This window comes from Mesoplodon mirus (genome assembly GCF_964341445.2).
Source record: "Mesoplodon mirus genome assembly, chromosome: 16".
NCBI lineage: Eukaryota > Metazoa > Chordata > Mammalia > Artiodactyla > Ziphiidae > Mesoplodon > Mesoplodon mirus.
The window spans coordinates 12,064,033-12,080,084 of NC_138992.1; the positions used below are offsets into that span (position 1 = coordinate 12,064,033).

The 16,052-nt window shown below is 49.2% G+C and overlaps 1 long non-coding RNA gene across 24 annotated transcripts in view; it reads right to left on the bottom strand.

Annotated features, from left to right (window-relative positions):
- LOC309792220 overlaps positions 1 to 16,052 on the bottom strand; it is a 365,358-nt gene that overhangs the window by 159,221 nt on the left and 190,085 nt on the right. For all 24 annotated transcript variants that reach the window (XR_014291622.1, XR_014291623.1, XR_014291624.1 and 21 more), the window contains one exon: positions 1,338 to 1,484. This is a non-coding gene — a long non-coding RNA (uncharacterized lncRNA). The remainder of the gene's footprint in view (positions 1 to 1,337; positions 1,485 to 16,052) is intronic.

Here is a 16,052-nt window from a genome sequence, read left to right on the forward strand (position 1 = left end):
TTGTCGTCCCAAAACTAATACAATATTGTAAATCAGGGGTCCCCAACCCCCGGGCCATGGGCCACTGCCGGTTCATGGCCTGTTAGGAACTGGGCCACACAGCAGGAGGTGAGCAGCGGGAGAGCGAGCGAAGCTTAATCTGTATTTACAGCCGCTCCCCGTCGCTCACATTACTGCCTGAGCTGTGCCTCCTGTCAGATCAGCGGTGGCATTAGATTCTACTGTGTACTCCGCACGTGAGGGATCCAGGCTGCGCGCTCCTTGTGAGAACCTATTGCCCGATGATCTGAGGTGGAGCTGAGGCGGCGATGCTAGAGCTCGGGAGTGACTGCAAATACAGATGATCCTTAGCAGAGAGGCCTGACTGCACAGAGACCGTAATAAATCAATTGCTTGCCGACTCGTATCAAAACCCTATCAGTGAGTGGCAAGTGACAACTAAGCTGTATCTCACAGACTAGACTGGACATAAGCAACACAGGTCAGGTGTCACTGTCTCCCATCACCCCCAGATGGGACCATCTAGCTGCAGGGAAACAAGCTCAGGGCTCCCAATGATTCTGCATTATGGTGAGCTGTATAATTATTTATTATATATTTTATTATATATTATATAATATACATATAATATTATACAATATAATATTATATAATATATAATATATATTATATATTTATTGTATATTATATTATTTATTATATATTTCTATAATAATAGAAATAAAGCGCACAATAAATGTAATGTGCTTGAATCATCCTGAAACCGTCCCCCACCCCGTTCCGTGGAGAAACTGTCTTCCACGAAACCAGTCCCTGGTGCCAAAAAGGCTAGGGACTGCTGCTGTAAATCAAATATACCTCAAGTTAAATAAAACAATAAAATAAAAACTAGGCATTGTATGTCAATAAGTAAATAGAGAAATAAGTAAATAAAAACTGTCTCACTGTTTGCTATTTCATACAATGTTGAGATGAAGATCCTATTCACATCATTGGCAACTATGCATGTATTTCTGCAGAATAAACTCTAAGAGTTCACCCAGGAACTTTAAGCTCGACTTTTCCTGCCCCCTTCACTGTAGCTGTGGCAAAGTCTCATACTGGGTCTTGACAGCTAGGGGCTCCCCGTGTGCCCGCCCTCTTCGAGCCTGGGAGGGCTGTCCTAAAAGCACCTTCCTCCTCCTTGCTGAGCATCTGCTGCCATTCCCACAACAGCACATGAGCAAACAAACAAATGTCACTCGGGTTGCTGAGACACCATTCCTCTTGCTTCTGCCTTGTCTGGTGCGTGGTGGTTGAGTTCAGGAATCAAGCTGGACACTAAACAAGACACCTACCTCTCTTCAGCCAGGCTGCTCCCAGAGCTGGTTGGCTTTCTTCTTTCTCTTCTGGGCCCTGAGATGTTCAAGAGTGCAGACAGCCCAAGGCTGGAGAGAAGCAAATCTCCACAGGAGCTCGGAACTCCTCTGAAACCTCAGCCCGGCCTGGGAAAACACAGTAAATAATGTCAATGATGCAATGTGTAGCCCGAGGCACCCTGAAGAAAAGAATTCATTACAAAAAGAAAAATCCTCTGATATGCAGAAGATACAAAGAATATGTCTTCGGGGCTGAAATAAAGTGGAACCTAAAGTAAAGGATGTCATCCTACACGTGGGAGGCTGGCCATCCACTGGTAGATGCCGAGTGAGGAGAACAACCATGAGCGAGACAAAGCCCCACTCCTCCAGGAACTCATGATCCACTGAGAAAAAGGCTGTGAGCCATGTGGTCCTGGATGGAGGGACCAAGAGCTTTGGGAACAGAGGAAGGCGTCACTGACTCTTCCTTCGTAGATGAGAGAAGAGGATATGTGAGCTAGGTATTGAAGAGCACACGTTCACCAGGCAGAGAAAGGTGGGGAACTTTTCAAACAGTATTAACAGCATGTGTGACATGGAGTGTGAAAGAACGGTCTGCCAGCGGTCAGACTGTAAGGGGAATCCCTCACAGGCTGTGCTAAGGGTTCGCCCTTCCCCCACCGATGCCGTGGGGACTCATAGAGGCTCTTGAGCAGCAGGGTGACAGATCAGATCAAGGCCTCAGCATCACCGTGAAGGATCAGCTGGTGAAAGCAAATTCTCAGCCGAGTGCGAACCAGTTCATCACAGAGCAGAGCGACAGACATAGTGATTGAAACAGTGGCCTCTGGAGCCAGCTCTCTGTCTTCAAATCCCAGCGCTGCCCCTACCAGCTTGAGCAAGTCTTCTCATCTGTGAAATGGGGATAACATCAGCAGAGGTCTCTTTGTGCTAGTACATGGACTGTGAAGTAGGTGAGTTAATATACGTAAGGTGCTTAGCACAGGGTCCGGTACACAATAGGGGCACAAGACATGACATCTTTGGGACTGCTCCATCCCCCTATTCCCCTAGCGTCCTCATTCAGCACTGCCAGTTCTTTTGAAACGCAAGCGGCCATCAATCCGAGCAAAGGCGAGCAAGGTTTGATTTACGAGGGCTGGAACTCACTGCTAGAATTGTCAGCTTTCCCAACAGCCCTGTAACAGGGATGATCTGAGATCGTGGTTCTGGATGCTGCTTCACCAGAGAATCCCGGGGGGAGATGCTATCACCCCAGTGCCTGGGCTCCACTCCTGGCTAATTAAGTCAGAATCTTTGGGGGTTGGGTCCTGGCAGCAAGATATTTAAATTCCTCAGATGATTCCAATGTGAAACCACGTTTGAGAACAACTGATCTATGAGTCAAATTGAGCAGGAAAGGGAACGCTGGCAGAAGGAAAAGTGCCGCCACCCCAGGCTGTGTCACCTCCAGAAGCTACTTGGCCCTCCAGGCTTCTGTTTCCTCCCCGGCTGGGTGGGTGTGACGATGTCTGGACCCTGGACACCTCACAGGGCAGGGGGAGGCCACCCTGAGCTAACAGATTGAGCGTGCCCACGTCACTACCGTTGTGACACACCCCTCAAAGCTCTTCTGGAAACAGAGAAGGGCCCCGCACACCAACGATGCAACCAGGAAGGGAACTAGTGGCAAAAGCACTGGTTAGGTGTGGAGAGCTAGTAGTGGTCCTAGGCCCTCTCACTAACCAGCTGTGTTACTAGCAGTCCCACCTTTCTGAGCCTCAGTTTCCTCAGCGGTTGACTAGGGATGAGTCCTGACTTACCAATCAGACAAAGGGAGAGTGGGGTGCAAGGCAGGAGGACGTAGGTTGAGCTCTGAAGGGTCAGGCTCATGCAGAGCATTTTGATTTAGCATTTTCTAGGTCTTCACTGGAATGTGAAAAGTTCTGGAGAGAGGAAATGCCCCCTTCGACAACTATTGTGACTGAAGGGAGTGGGGGAGACGAGGGGCCGTGGAAGCTTCCTTCGGGGCAGGCTAGAGGGGAGCCCGCCAGCGTCCAAGTAGGGGTGGGTGACAGGACAGCAGGGCAGGGTGTGGCCGAGGGCCGCCCTGGCCGAGACATTAAGATAGGAAGTGCTATCTGGGAACAATGGAACTACTGTACCGTTGTCCCAGCCGGGATCTGACAAGAGGGGGTAAGACTCCAGGAAATACGTCCCCCAACAGCTGGCTAGAGTGGTCCCGGCAAACCATGGGCCCCTTTATCTGTTCATTCATTCACTCGTCCATGTGCCCCGCACTAGTGCACATCAACCACGTACCAAGAATTGTGTTAGAAGGCGGGGACGCCGAGATGAATAAGGCTCGGTCTGCACCCTTAAGCGGGACAAAGATCAATAGGGCAAAGAAAGAAGTAACATTTAAGTATAACACCGTGTGCTAAAACACAGCAACAATAATAATAACAGCCACAACTTATTGATGGCCAGCCAAGCACCAGGGTGTCAAGCATCCTGGCATTTTATATTTAATATCTCAAATCCTCAGTGTCCTCTCCAAGTTAGAGTTCTTGTTCCATTTTACATATATGGAAACTGAGGCTCAGAGAGGCTGATTACTCGACACAGATCACACAGCAACTTCAGAGGCTGGGCTCGTATCTGAATTCAGGGCAGTGTTCCTTCAACGCTTGGGCTCTTTCCCCACAGCTGCTGTAATCCAAAGGATCATGAGATAACAAGACAAAGTATCCTCCCCCGTGTACCTCTTACACGCACCGTCCCCTCATTTGGAGAAAACAGTTTCAAAACCATAACAAGCAAACAAGAAAAAAACATGAGGCATGGCACCCAGCCTGGACTTATTGCTCAATACATGCTGACAGACAGAGAGAGACAAATATCATATGATATCATTTATATGCAGAGTCTAAAAAAAAAAAAAGACACAAATGAACTTATTTACAAAACAGAAACAGACTTACAGAACGAACTTACGGTTACCAGAGGGGAAGAGTGAGGCGGAGGGATAGATTGGGAGTTTGGGGTTGATATGTACACACTACTATATTTAAAATAGGTAGCCAACAAGGACCTACTGTATAGCACAGGGAACTCTGCTCAATATTATGTAACAACCTAAGTGGGAAAAGAATTTGAAAAAGAATAGATATATGTATATGTATAACAATCACTTTGCTGTACACCTGAAACTAACACAACCATGTTAATCAACTATACTCCAATATAAAATGAAAAGTTAAGAAAAAAATAAACACGTCCAATAGTTCAAGGATGCTTAAAAAAAAATACATGCTGACAAATCAGAATCCAACTCTAAGAGCATCTGAGCAGTGGGGCAGGGGTGTGAGGTATCTGGGATCCAGCAGGCCTGGGTTTGAATCCTGGCTTCAGTATTGACACCTCCCTGAACCTCAGTTTACCCATCTGAAAGATGGGAGCAATAAAACCTACCAAAGGACAACTGGGACGAGGTCCGGAAAATGGAGACAATTTCCTGCCCTTTAAGATCCCTGCAAGCCCCGCCTCGGCCTCGGGTGAAAGAAAACAGCAAAGGAAAGGACAACCAGGAGAGACACTGGCATGTTTTGGAAGCTCCCGCCAACTCTGGAAATAAGCACCACACCGGAAACTCGACATCTTCCAGAGAGTGCCAGTTCCCTCCCTTGGACTGGGCAGCCCTCCGGGAAAAGGCACGAACTCACTTCAATTCCGGTGCCACACCTGCCCACCGGCCTGGGTGCCACCTAATCCTCTCAAGACTGCACCCACTGATGCCTGAGTACTGCTCAGAAAGTTGGGGTACAGCCAAACGGGGGTGTCCTGGGGCAGGGGACAGCTGCTGCAGGAATGATGACCCCTATTACTTTTAGTTAACATTTACTAAATCCTTTCTGTGTGGCAGGCACTACACTTAGTTTTTCTGTTTTTTTGTTTTACCGGCAGTGAGGCATTCATGGTTTAAATTAGAATTTAAACCTTTAGATTTAAATGATTCCAGACTCTTCAACTGCTGGTAGCTGGGTGATCTTGAGCAAGTCACTTTACCTCCCTGTGCCTGAGTCTGGGCCTGGAGGTCAACTCTAAAATAGAGACTCATCTGTTCAACCCATATTTAGTAGGCACCTACCCACGTTCCAGGGACTAAAGCATTAAATATAAGTAACAGAGATCTCGGCATTTGCAGGGTTCGAAAGGGGGCGGGGGTGGAAGATAGTCAACAAACAGACAAATAAACGAGTAACTACATAGGGGGTCAGATGGTCATATGATACGTGTTACAGAGACCAATAGAGGAAGAATGGGAGAGGGAGACGGGGGGGGGCGGGGTGAGGTGGGTACTGTTTATACAGAGCGGCCAGGACGGCCTCTCAGGTGAGGAGACATTTGAGAAACGTGTGTGTGCATGCACGTTTGTAATGTTTATTGAGCACTTACTATATTCCAGGTAGCCATGCCAGGGTTAGGTTAGGTGTTTCACATGGATTGACTCATTGTACCCTTTCCAACATCCCTAGAAGGAAGACGGCGATACTTTCCCTACTTTACAGAGGACAAAACGGAGAAACATTATTTAAATGACTTGTTCAGGTGACCCAGGTGATTAAGAGCAGAGCAGGTTGCGGGCCTCTGAACTCCACACACTAATTCTTCCATTCCTAGAACCCCGTTTGCCAGCAAGTGATGCTCTGTGGGTCGTTACTGGGATCACGGTCAAGACGCCTACGAGAAAAGAAGCAGAGGACGAAAGGAGAGGGAAGCACAGCACAGCTCCTGGCCCAAAATACACATTTGAAACCCATTTGGAAAATAAAGGAGTGGTGACTGTAGACGCTTCGTCCTCTCTGTCTGTCTCTGAGAGACACAACACCTTCACTCCCTTTTTTATTCCTCTTTACTTAATTTCCTCGAAAGAAGAAGACCTGAGGTTCTGCCTCCATTTTAGGCTGACTTCCAATTTGCAGCTTTGTTCAAAGTCCTGCTGGCTTCCACACAGAAGGCAAAAGCCACCCAACCAAACTCACGACAGCACCTCTCCCTTCTCAGGGTCATCATCCCAGAGCCAACCTTGAGGTTTTTCTGCTCAAGCCACAGCCTCCAGCAATGGGGAAAAGGGGAGGACGGGCAGCCGACGATGATTCTGCCAGGTCCCAGGAAGCAGACACGGTAACATCCCGAAGGCGGTCTCCTCCTTTGAATGACTGGCATCTGCCTCAGAGATTCTCATCCTCCAAAAGGCCAGAAAGAGCTCCTTTGTAAAGACTGTTGAAGAACCTGCTTCCAGGGAGCCTCCATAATGTGCTTTTTTTCTGGTTTCCCAGTGGACTGGAGCTCCCAGAGGCAAGGTCTCAGGATTTTGCCCGTATACCTCGCATCTGTAGGGAGAGCATATTTCGCGAGTGGATCCAGAGATGGATGGATGCAAGGGAAGGAGAAAAGGGGAAGGGAGGGAGGGGAGGAAGGAAAGAGGTGTGCAGTGGAGGGTGAGCAAAAAAAATTCTACGGCACGACGTCAGGGGAGGAAGAAATAAAAGGGGAAACAGATAAACGCAAAACGTCCATTAATATGGAATAGTTGAAAAAAACCATGGAACACTATGCGGCAGTTAAACAAGAGTGAGGTATGTGGACACACAGAGAAAAGCTACAAGATACATTGCTGAGTGAAAAACGAATACATTGAAATATCTGATTCCCTCTAGATCTGAATGCCATAGAGTCCATAGAACCAGAGACAAGGCTGGTGGCTAGATCTGGGGTTTAATCCCAAGGAGATCAGCTGACCGAGTCCACTGCCTCAGCGGACATTTCCACCCACGAGGAAAGGAAGGCCACACCTTCCCTCTAGGCCTCTAGCAACAGTGATCTTATGAAGCCATTTCTAGTCTGGCTTTGGTCCCCCGGTACCTTGAAGGCAAAACGAACCAAATGAGCAACCCTCCGCTCCTGGGCCCCAGCCCGTGATAATCCATGAAGAACAGCGCGTTTGCATGGAGCTGCAAACTGAAAACCTACGGGCTCTTTCTGGCTACAGGTTCCACTTGCAGGATGTTTAAAATATTTCTCAACTAACTGCTTACATCTAAAAATTCAGGAAATTTCATGACAAGGTCCAAAAATGTATTTGGCAGCCCTGGTCCCACACAAGACAACAGCTGGTTGGATGCTGAGGGCAGGGTGGTCCTTTATTCGAGGTATGTACGCTCCCACTGGCTGGAGCCCCATCCCTCAGAGATGACCAAGCCCAAACACTCAACCCAGATGAAGATGCCGCTGCTCAGAAAGGTGAGGAAACTTGCCCAAGGTCACACAGCAAGCCAGGGGTAGGATGGGAGCTAGAACTCAGTATTCCTTACACAAAGGCCTGTGTCCCTTCTACCTGCCAGGCTGCACCTCTTCTCATTTAGAACCAGTCACAGCCTTAGAAAGTAGATAATCCATTTGACATCTGGCTAGAACGAGGATCCCGGTGTCACCTTGAGTTCAGAGCAAAATCCAACTCAGGCAGAAGTGACGCCTCAGACGACACAGGGGCTCCAGCACACGGCACCATGATTAGCCCAGACCTGATCATCGCGACGCCTCTTGCTCAGTGTTATTCTTTGTTTCATGGTTTCCACATCCAGAGGAACAATACTTCCCTAAAAATCTATTGTCCCCAGCAACCCACCTACACAGTGCTTGGAAAATATAGGTTAAACATTCTGCCTCACGCACAAAAATCAAGGAACAAAGAGGGCAAGGGAAATTCACCCCCACAGTCCTGCACTTTTCATTATTCACCCCAAAGGTTTTTTAAGTCACCAAGTTCAAATAACCCTGTTCCTTGGAGCTGCAGAACTATTTTTACCAACAGTTGCCAGAGAGGAGGCTCCACGGGTTTTAATAAATGGGATTAGTGGGTATCAAGAGACACGAAATGACTTCAAGAGGCTGGAGGTTAGGGCAACTGAAGATGGGTTGGGAGGAAGATGCTGGAATAATCCGTTTCTGACACAGGAGAAGGAACAGCTGATTCCATTCTGCTGTCCAGAACTGTGGAGGAGCTGAGACACAGGAATTGCGAAACATCAGTCAAATAAATACGTGGCTCCACTGGGACCGTTTCCCAACCTTCCAGAACACGTAAGGAGATAGATGGGTCTGGTTTTAAGAAGAAGCAGCATCCAGTGATGGAGGATGGCCGGCACATAGCAAGTGCTCAGGAAATGTTACATACACGTACGGTTTCTGAATCTCGCCACTCGGGATGGATAGCCCAGTGGACCAATCCTCTCTGCCCACATGTGCCCTCTAGGTGTTCACGCCCTGTCTCAAGGCTTAAATAACATGACTCCCAAATAGGTACCTAAATACTTATCCCTTTGCTCCATGTCCTAGTCTGGGCTTTCCAAAGAAACAGACAAAGAAATAATAGGGGAGAGAGAGAGATAATTTTAAGGAATTGGCTCACACACTTGTCGTAGAGGCTGGCAAATCCAAACTCTGCAGGGTGGGCCAGCAGGATGGAGACCCGGGGAAGAAGTGATGCTGCAGCTCAAGTCTGAAGGCTGTCTGGAGGCCGAATTCCCACTTCCTTGGGGGCCTTCAGTCTTTTTTCCCCTTGAGGCCATCAACTGATTGGACGAGGCCCACCCACATCATGGAAGATAATCTGCTTCCCTCAGAGTCTACTGATGTAAATGTTAATCCCGTCCAAAAATACCTTCACAGTCATATCTAAACTGGTGTTTGACCAAATGTCTGGATACCTAGCCAAGCTGACATACGAAATTAGCCTTCACACGGCAGATTCATATAGCCAGCTGCTTCCTGAATATCTCCACTTGTAGGTCTAACAATGCCTGACTAACACCTCAAACATCATGATTCTATCCCTACCCACCACACTTCTCCACTGATCCCCCATAAGAATAAATAGAAACTTCAGTCTCTACTTGCTCAAGGTGAAATCTTGGGATCACCCTTTTTCTGATACCCTGTAATCCAATCCACCAGCAAATTCTACCTTTGTGATATATTTATATCTGATCACTTCTCACAATCACCTCTGCAACCACGTGGCCAGGCCACCATCGTCCCTTCCCTGGATCTCTGCAGTAGCCTCTTAACTGGTCCATCTGCTTCCACCTTTGTCACTTTCAGGCCATTTCCAGCACAGCAGCTAGAGCGATCCAGTTAAAACACAAGTCAGATCTGCTTTGAAGCCTCCAATGGCCCCATTTCAGCAGAGGTGTCAGCCAACATCCCTACCACGACCCTCTCTGAATTATCCCGTCTCTGAGTCTTTCCTGCTCTTTGTGGCTGGACCATATTTCTCCCCAGGGGTGAAACGCACACCTCTCAGTTCCCAAATGGGGCACTTCCTGAAGCCCAGCCAGTGCCCACTGGAGCCTTATAAGCCAAGTAATAACCATGAAGACATTAGAGCATTAACCTGAGGACAATGCTGGGGGGCAGGGGGAGCTGAAGGGTATTAACTAAAATGATGGAGGATACAGGCCGGGTTGTGCATCTTTGAAAGACTCCCTAAGGCAGCTGGTGTGGATTATATTCTCTGAACTGTGTTGTAAAAGAAGAATTAGGTGGTGGCCAGGTAAGCAGTGGGAGGACGGGCAGGGGGAAGGGAGGAGAGGTGAGAACTCGTGCAGGTGCGCAGCATCTTCTAAGAGCACCCTGCCAAGCGGCTACTACCGATTCACACACCCGCAGCAGCCAGAGGAATCGAGAGAACAAAGATAGAAAGAAGATGTGGTATTTGACTGTGGCCAGGAGGAAGAAAGCCTCCCGATGGCCCAGAGGAGGGGAAAAGCATGGTGCCAAGTGGACGGCAGGGAGAGGGGACTCATTCTCGCTCCCCACCCTCCTGAGTCCCTCTCCCTTCGACAGGACCTGAGCACAAAGGCTCGGATACTACAAGGTCCCTTCTGGGTTCTGAGCCCTTGTCTGGAGACTCTGGGGGAGGGAGAGAGCAACTGCCATCTTTCATCCTGCAGGACACGAAGCGGAACTCCCAGGACCTGCCCAGCTACTCAGCAGGGCGTTTCGTCACCCAGGGCAGGTTCAAGGTCCCTGTGGGGTCTCCTCCCACTGCGGCCGAGGAAGACCAGCTCTCACCACTTCACAGAGGTGGCTCTCAATGAGCAGGACACAGCTTGCTCCAGAGCTTGTTCCTCTCGGCAATAAAGGAGTTTGCCCCCGACGGTCAACTAATGGGAACTGTTCATGAATACATGGAATGCTCCTGAAAGGGCCTGAGCCAGGACTAAGCAGGGGCTCAGTGCTGGTGAGAGGGTGTCTTGATTACTAACAGGGTCCTGTAATTCCAGAGACCACCACCCTTGAGCCCATTAAAGCACGTGCCGCCACCGGTAATTCTCTGATTTCTTTCTCAGCCTCCTGTTCGTCATCTGCACACCCCACGCGACCGCAGGCCTTCCCAGCAGCACCCTTGCACCCAGGGAAATGCAGGGCGCGTGCAAAGTGCTGAATAAGTAAGTGCTGAACAATAACGCTGCTCTAGGCTGCATGGGGAGAAGACAGGAAGGAGACTCCTGGAGAAACCTGGAGCTCAGAGGAAACTTCTTCCATGGACATGGATCCAAAGCCTTGATTTCAAACAGCGAAATGGAAGTTTAGACCAGTGGCTATAGCTGGGTCTCAGGATTCCTCCCTGGCTGGGAAGGGTGGGGAGACGGGGTCAAGCTATTTCTCAACTAGTTAAAATGTCTACCAGAGACTGCACACTGAGGCCCTCAAATACCAAGCTTCCTTGCTGGAAACTGGGCGGAATGAGATCAACTCAGCCTGGTGACACAGATCAGAGATGCCAACTGGCCGATATTCTTACGTAAGACAGTGGAGAAATGAACACTTAACAAAATGTGTTTAGTTGAAAAACTCCCTCACAGGGAGGCAGAACCAATAACAGGGATGTCTGGAGTTGCAAATGTTGGGACTCGCCAGTCCAAAGAAGTGGCTCTTTTCTTTTCTTTTCTTTTTTTTAACATCTTTATTGGAGTATAATTGCTTTACAATGGTGTGTTAGTTTCTGCTGTATAACAAAGTGAATCAGCTGTACGTATACATACATTCCCACATCTCCTCCCTCTTGCATCTCCCTCCCACCCTCCCTATCCCACCCCTCTAGGTGGTCACAAAGCACTGAGCTGATCTCCCTGTGCTATGTGGCTGCTTCCCACTAGCTATCTATTTTATATTTGGTAGTGTATATATGTCCATGCCACTCTCTCACTTCGTCCCAGCTTACCCTTCCCCCTCCCGGTGTCCCCAAGTCCATTCTCTACATCTGCGTCTTTATTGTCCTGCCCCTATGGTCTTCAGAACCATTTTTTTTTTTTATTTTTAGATTCTATATGTGTTAGCCTATGGGATTTGATTTTCTCTTTCTGACTTACTCACAGAAGTGGCTTTTAAAGGAGGGTGATTTTGCCCCCCACCCCGCCAGCCCCCAGGAAACATTTGCCAATGTCTGGAGGCATTTTTGATGGTTATGACTGGCAAGGGGATGCTACTTGCCTCCAGTGAGTGGAGACCAGGGATGCTGCTAAGCATCCTATGGTGGGGAGGACCCCCCCACCAAACAACTGAGAACCATCCAGCGCCAATGCCAAAACAGCGCTGAGGCTGGGAAACACTGGACTCTAAAGGCAGTCAGGCAAGAGTGCACTTAATTCCAGATTTAGCTGTAAAGTCTCTCATGAGCACCCAGCAGTCATTGCAATAAAAGGTGAACTCCTCTCATGGCAGGTGATCTGGCCCCGCCCTCCTCCACGAACTAATGCAGCCCCTCCCCGCTTCGCCCCACACTCCTCCCGCCCTGGCCCTCTGGCTGCTCCTCTCCCCTGCAAGGTCTCTGCAGATGCCTTCCTGCTCAGGGGAGAAACCTTGCCTCCTTGTCCCTAGGTGCTCAGGCGGTCCCCTCACGTGGCCATCTCTGCCGAGCCATGGAGCCCAGGGTTCTCTTCCCCAGCACTCTACTTTCTCATCAGAAGTTGCAATTATTTGAACAGTTTATTCCCATGTTCCCGTCTCTTCACTGCATTAAGACTTTAAGATCCCTGAGGGCAAGGGTTACAGCGGTCTTTCACACCCTTGTATTCCAGGGCTGGGCACCGCAGGCACCCGAGGAGTATTTTCTGCACATCTGAATGGATGCACGGAGGGACTGTTGCGGAGTCGAAAGGGATAGTGAATGGGAAGGGCGCTGTCCAGTCCCACGTGGAAAATAAGTCATCCGGGGACTTCCCTGGTGGCGCAGTGGTTGAGAGTCCGCCTGCCGATGCGGGATACACCGGTTCGTGCCCCGGTCTGGGAAGATCCCACATGCTGTGGAGCGGCTGGGCCCGTGAGCCATGGCCGCTGAGCCTGCGCGTCCGGAGTCCGTGCTCCGCAACGGGAGAGGCCCGCGTACCGCAAAAAAAAACCAACAACAACAAAAAACACATACAGGGCTTCCCTGGTGGCGCAGTGGTTGGGAGTCCACCTGCCGATGCGGGGGACACCGGTTCGTGCCCCGGTTCGGGAAGATCCCACGTGCCGCGGAGCGGCTGGGCCCATGAGCCATGGCCTCTGAGCCTGCGCGTCCGGAGCCTGTGCTCCGCAACGGGAGAGGCCACGGCGGTGAGAGGCCCGCGTACCACAAAAAAAAAAAAAAAAAAAAAAGTCATGAGGCTGCCCCTCATTCCCTGGGTGAACCACCCTGACTCTCCCTCACCAGCCTAAGCACAAGATGCGCCAGAGACTCTAGTGCCACCTGAAAATCCAGAGGCTGGGTGGGGCCTGCAGCCACTGAGGGCTAATGAATACGCCATCCATATGCAGTAAGCACTCAGTAAATACCGTGGGATGACTGATGGACCAATCAATTAGCAAGATGGCTGAGCACAGTGACAGCACTCCAAGTTAATTAGCCATCACCTCCCCGTTTACCATCAGCAGGGATTTTCAGATGGACACCTAAGAACCTAAGATGCACGGTGCCTCTCCGTGGAGCCTCTCATTCATTCTCCATCCAGGGGGCATCAGGACAGTTGCAGGGCTTCTCTGAGGACCAGGGCCGAGAAGTCATGGTGGAGAAGCATGGGGAGCAGCTAGCCCAGGAACACATTACAGTGTGTTTTCCCCTCCATGAGCCATTTCTTACTTCATTTAGTTATAGAAATGCAGAGGGGCAGGTACCATGATCACATTTTCAACTTGGAGGAACTAAGCTCTGAGAGGTTCAGAGATTGCTCAGTGTTCCGCAGGGGGTAAAAGAGAGTGACAGCTTCAAAACCAAGTCTTCCCACTCCATGCGGATGTTCCTTTTCTCTTGGACTTCGCTAAGCAAGCAGGACGCGGGACGGCGGCTGCCTCCGTGATGGCGGGGATGGACTCCTGCGCTGTTATGACCGCAGGACCACAACACGGAGGAAAGAAAGCAGGAGGAACAAACCACACCCACACACCCCATCATGCTAGCACAAACACGTGAAACTCCCGTAGCGGCCTTCTGGTAGTCATCTGTATGCACATGCATTTTCATTTTCACATCGTGTTCATATGAGATGATGTGCTTTGCTTGCATCACCCGGCCTTGTTATTTCCAGGATCTAAAAATGCTCATTTGGCATTTATTCAACCAATTTTATTTTGCACCTGCTATAAGCCAGGCACCATGCTGGGCAGTCAAGACAAAATGGTGAGCAAAAATGGGCACTGTCCCCATCAAATGAGCAGGGGAAACAGACATTAATTCAATAATCAGGAAATTCAATTATTAGAAATTATGGTAAGTCAAATAAAGGGAAAGTATAGAGTCCTAAGACAGCTGGTAATGAGAACTTCAAAAATGATAATTTTAAAGATCTCATAATATTATACTAGGTGGGTAATCATAGTTTATTTAACCATTCTCCATTTAATCAAGTTTGGTTTCAACTTTTTATTATCCTAACTGAAGTTACCTGGAAATATCTGGAAGTGAAACGTCATGATGTCTATAACTTACTTGAAACTACGTTAGAAAAAAAAGAAGTAAATAAAGCAAATGTTTATAACTGTTAAAACTAGTCAGTGGGTAAATGGGTGCTCATTATACTATTCTCTCTACTTTCCTGGATGGTTGAAATTTTCTATAATCCAAAGTAAAAAAAAAAAAATCATGATTTAATAGACATTTTCACAAAATAGTTTTTTTCTTCTTCTTCTTACTCTGGATTATCCCCTTAGGATAAAACTGAGAAATGAGGTGATGGACTGAAAATACACAGACACTATCAAGGCCATTTCTGCATACTCTGATAACAAAAAACCCACTCCCGGCATTCTACCAATTTCCAGGGCAGCACGTTTATGTGTACCTGCTGTCCTCCGGCCTCCTTACAGCGGTGGAATGCGGTGTTTAAATTGTTTCCTCATTTAATTAGTGTAAATAGGCAAGGTCCACTGTACCTCGCATTTCTTCCGTTTTCCTGTAAGCATCTGAACTGCTTCTCATAACCTCAGCAAGCTGCTTACAGGAGGTGGCAGAGTGCAGTGAAGAGGACAGGCTTTAATGCTGCTCCCCTGCCCCTTAGTTGGGTAAATGCTTAGGCACATACTTTACGTTCCAGACTCAGGGTTGACTCTGAGAGACAGGGGTGAAGAAGAGGTGGGGCTTCATGTGAAGAAGAGGTGGGGCGTCAGGAGGCGCCTGGAACAGCCTCGGAGAGAGTGGATGTTCAGTGAAAAGCGCATGGTGCCTTCTCATTCTTGAGCCAACGGCATCCCTCGTCCACCAGCCAACAGAACCTCACTGCAACCCTGACCTCCCTTCCCAGTGTGAATAGGAGCGCTGCTTTTTGTCACCTCGCAGGCAGCATCCTGTGAAGCACATGGTGCAGAGCCAGGCTGCTGGGATGGGGCAGAGAATGGGGGATGGCACGGGCTCCCTCTGTCCGAGGGCGCGACTGGCCCAGTTGGTATTTACGCTAAAAATGCATCAAAGTCTACCCTCTGGACAGACTCATCTTACAGCCCGATGCTTCTAGGCTGGCCCTTCACTCTCCAGCCCTTCTGCTGATGTGGCCCCAGGAATGCCAACAGACTGTGACAACAACGCGACACCAAAGGCAAGTGTGCTTCCAGGTGGAGGGAAAAATGCCCTACAGCAAACCAAAGCAACCCTCCCCCCAACTCTATTATGAAACAAAAGGGCATGAACATCTGGGATCACCGCTTACTTGCTCCGTCACCATGAGCAAGTCAGTCTCTCTGTTCCTCTGTTTCCCGAAGTGCAAAGCAGTGAGACTGATTCCACATCTCCAACTACATGTGCAAGATTAAAGGAGGGAATGGCATGACCCAGTAAGAGACCAACAGACAGATGGGAGAACAATGTGTAAAATGGGCATGACGGCTCCGCCCTCTCAGGGATGTGGCCACCGCAGGGGCACAAGGTGCCCAGCACGGTGTCAGCCCCCAGAAGTGCCTGGTTCTAAGCAGCCTTAGCTCCTCCCACTATCTGGGGTCTCCCCAGCCTCTGCACCACTGGTGATGGCAGCAGCTAACTGGCCAGGAAGAGAGGGGCCCAGGCCGCCTATCATCAAGTGAGAATCCCAACAGTGGGTCTGCAACTGTCAAACCAACCAGAGCAGCAGCAAAGCCAAATGTCTCCGAGAAGGAGCCCGAACCCAGGGTGCCTGGATG